The sequence below is a fragment of the Pteronotus mesoamericanus genome, unplaced genomic scaffold, assembly GCF_021234165.1.
Source record: "Pteronotus mesoamericanus isolate MK-2021 breed Mesoamerican mustached bat unplaced genomic scaffold, CSHL_Meso_final contig_163, whole genome shotgun sequence".
Lineage (NCBI taxonomy): Eukaryota > Metazoa > Chordata > Mammalia > Chiroptera > Mormoopidae > Pteronotus > Pteronotus mesoamericanus.
The window spans coordinates 7066379-7070552 of NW_026555064.1; positions in this window are offsets into that span (position 1 = coordinate 7066379).

A 4174-nucleotide genomic window follows, 5' to 3' on the forward strand; every position below is an offset into this window, starting at 1 on the left:
TGAGATTCTTGCACACCTTGTTATTGATAAAGAAACACAATTGGCTAAAGGCTAGCTAAACAAATCGATTTAATTAAATAAGAAGGTGTCAAAATCCCAAATGGTAACCCAAAATCGCAATGACCCTGCTTTTGTCCTTTGGAGAGTTCCTGCCTTGGTGAGCAGATTTATATTCCAAAACGTTATCCACAAATTATAGGAATGTTATGAGCAGGGGTGGGTTCCCAGGCCAGCACACTAGCACCCATTTTACCTGCATGGTGAGACCCTGAAGGCTGTGGCCAGAAGAAAGAACTCAGGTGTCAGAGGTGGCCAGACTCACGTGGCTGTGGCGTGAGCAGTGCGTGAAGGAGCGAGTCACGGCGGGAGTGAGAAGACGCGGGCAGCACAGTGGGAGAGATTCCCTGCCGCGCCCTTAGCCCTGGAGCGGAGGGCGCCGAGAGAGGCTTGGTTGCTGCTAATCTGCTCAGCTGCGTCAGAATTGCCTGCCTGTTAACAAACACACAACAATTCCAGGGTCCTCCTGGATCAGAATCTCTGGGACGGGGCCCAGCCTTGGTGCGTTTAACATCGTGGTTTGGGAGCCACTCTCAAACCTCTGCTCCCTCTCTTCCAATGAACGGTCTCTGCGGTCATGGAAGAAGAGGGATGGAGAAGGTGGTGGGAACCCGAAAAACTCTGGAGAGTGGCTGAAACATGGAAGAGACGTCCCTAGTTTTGTGGCTAGGAGGGAAGGGCAGTTGTAATGGCTCACCGCAGAACGATGAGGAAGCTGAGTCCTAGCCACGGTCCCAGAGCGGATGGGGGAGCTGGGACTCGGACGCAGGCCCCTGTCTCATTCCCACACCCGTCCCCCGATCCGCTGCGATGCTCTGCCCCTGCCACGTGGTGAGCAGATATGCTTAACCGCTGCTGCTGGTAAACTGTGAATGCCTGAGAACGGCAAGCTAACAGTGATGTCCGGGCGGCCTCGGGAAACGCTGGAGGCAAGGCCAGACCAAGCACGCCCAGAAAAGCCATGGAAGCCATCTGCCCAGTCTCCTGGTTGGCTTCCTGGGTCCGGGCCTGCCTTTGCCTCATTCCCGGTCCTCTAGCTGTAAAATGAAGACGATGGTACTTCCTGTCCCCTTCCCGCCCGGCAGTGAAACTCGGTTAGTTCATGTTTACTGTGTCCTTTGAAGATGAAAAGCCCTGTGAAGAGCTAAGGATCATTATTCCACATTTCTTGGCTCTATTCGACAGGTCTAGAGCTCCGCATTCCAGAAGACTCTCCTTTTTCTTTATTTTCTGCTTTTTCTAACCTGCTGCAAACCAGGAACTAGTGGAATTTCTTGGGCTTCCTAACTATAAATGGTTTGAGGATCTAATTGCTGGCTAGGCGTGAGGGGAGGGAGGGAGAGGCGGGGAGCAGCATGTCTAAACAGAAACTTCAAGCATTCGGAGATCTGCCCCGCAACCTGGAGTCCTGAGGCTCTCCAGGCGGTGGCTTTGACCTTCGGCTTGTTGCGATGTGCATTTGCAGCCTGAGAGCCCGGCCCTTCCCTTCTCCCTCACTACTACCCTGGCCCCCGCCCTCGCCCCATCTGCTCACATGCACGCAGTCCCAGTGAGTGTGCGATGGGGGGACAGAATGGAAATTTGCTTTGTTTAATGCAGTATTTGGTGGTTTTCACGCTACCTTACGGGAGCACTAAATGTTGTGAAATCTCTGCTCCTTACCCTTTGCGTGAGACAGTAAGTGACATACAATGAAAGAGAATAGTTTTTGGTCCTCGAGTAGCCGTAGAATTAAAGGCTGCTTTCAAGATAATAAAAAAATTTGCTTTCTTTACACAGACAATTTTTTAAACACACATTGAAATTGGGGAAGGTGAGTCCCCTTTCAAGAAATAAAACAATATAAAACTATGTTGTTTTTGAAAGCTTTGCTTACCGTCCTGGCCAGCCTTCTGCCTCAATGCCTCTAAGCGAGGAGTACCAGCTGGCCCTTGGCTGAGTTGGAGAGTTGGGGCAGTTTGTCTCTTGTGTCCGAGGGTCCAGTCATGCGCTGTTTTATCGACCTCCTCCGTCGTTCCATTCCTGTTAGACACAAATAAGAGTTGTCCCAGCTATTTTCCATTTGTTCCTTCATTCCCCTCCCGACCCCCATCTCCACCCTCCTCCAATCAGCTTGGATGGGCAGGAGGAGGGACAGCAGTGATGACCTAAGGTCTCAGGGTGGCCACCAGGCAGCACTGCAGAGAGGTCAAGAGGTCAAGGGCTGAAATGGTACATGAATTGCATGGCACTTCTAGGTCTGCCCAGAAAAAGGTAGATTTCATCTTTTCGTTCAATCAGTTTTATATACAGATATATGCATATTATATATGTCCAGGTAGATATATGCTTGTAAGTATTTGGAAAGGATAAGTTGAGTGCCCTGCGTGGGTAATCTGCGCGCAGCCCAAGTTCGAACCAGAGCTCAGAAGATCAGCAGAGTTATAAGTGACCCGGCCCCTGACTACGAAGGGGCAGGACAGTGGTCAAAGTGAACGGATAAGCCTGGCTCCCCTCGGGTTTCAACGCAGTGGAGTGGTTTGGGCCTACTTTCCTTTATTTTGAGGGAGAATAATGGTTGGCTTGACTGGGGCCAGAGAAACCTATGAGAAAGAGAAGACAACAAACAGGACACTGGTATTAGCAGCATCATGCTCGGCCGGGCCCGATGCCTGGCACTCCGCGGCAGGTGTCCATGGGACCGCTGGCAAAGCAAATTCCTCTCCGGGAACGGTCCTCCCGGCGTGGCCCTGAGGATGTGCCTGGCAGACCTTGAACTCCAGGCCGGCCAGCTGCTGAGAATCCCTTTCCAAGCCTGCTGCTGTTGTCTCAGGTGGAGCCCAGGAACTTGCTTTGCGGCGAGCACCCCCAGACGATTCCGACACAGGCAAAACTCTGAGAGGCACTGCTCACGGGGAGCGGCAACATTACTTGTGAAAACGATGGCTCTTTGTAAATTCAGATTTAAAGTTCGGTTATTTATGAGTTTACATTCACACCATTCAAAGGAAAGGTAATTTCCTCTATCCTGAGTGGAGGGCCAGCCAGGATCCTGATAAGGCACTAGCAGACATTAGTGGTGTTGGGATCCTATTTCTTCTGGGATCAGAGAGATGGATGCCGGGAAAACCCTGCCTTGGGCCCACTGAGTCTGTTTTCTCTGTTTGTATTAATTAAACCAAAGTTGTGGGACAAAAATGTTCAGGCTCTTCTTCGTTGTGAACTGGAGTAGAGCCACAACTCATATCATAGTAAATAGGGAGACAGCAAGGCCCAAAGACCCGTTTACCACCGAAGGCATTTGGGAGAGTTTGAGGATTCAGAAAGACAGATACTGAAAGCATTGCTCTGGCACAATATTGTGAAAAAAAAAATCAGAAAATGTATGTTCTCTTCCCACCCTGGTTTCTAAAAGGAGAGCCGGGGCCTGGCTGGGGTAGAAAACTAAAACAAGGAGCGTATTACTTGTTCAGACATCTCTCCATTGTTAGGCTCATTAGCGGGAAGTCACACTGCTGAGAAGATGGAAGACAAAAGGAGGGGAGCAGAGAAAGTATCTATTAAAGGAGCTGAAAAAAACTACCAAGTAAGAAAAATGAAAGAGGATAAAAATGAGGAAAAATGAAAAAACAATGAAGAAAATCTGGTTGCTTTGAGATGGTTTTGGTTTTTACATGCATCACTGTTGGCAGTTGTCCAGAGAGAACTGTGGCCTATGTTTTAATTAAATAATTTCCCACCAGTTTTTTTCTTTAAACATAAGCAAACAATCCTAAGACATCTGACTGAGTTGTAAGCATCTTCCTGCATCCTGTACATCTGATGGTGTAAGCTGAAAATCTGGGTCACAAAGGAAAAATTTTAGAAAGAGTCCCTTGATGCACTAAACATATTTCTACTGAGGCATTCCCCCTTCTAGGCTTTCTTGGGGGGCGGGGCGGGGCACGGAAATGACAGCTAATATGGAATTTACAGCTCTGGTCAAAACCCTGAAGGTCAATTTACATTACTCTAGGGAGCAGTCCAGTATTTGGCAGGGGCCTATAGGAAAAATGACACTTTTCTGGGGCTGGAGGAAGTGCCACCTGGACATTACCTTGTGTTCTATTATGAGAATTCACCATTTGGAACCTGCTTA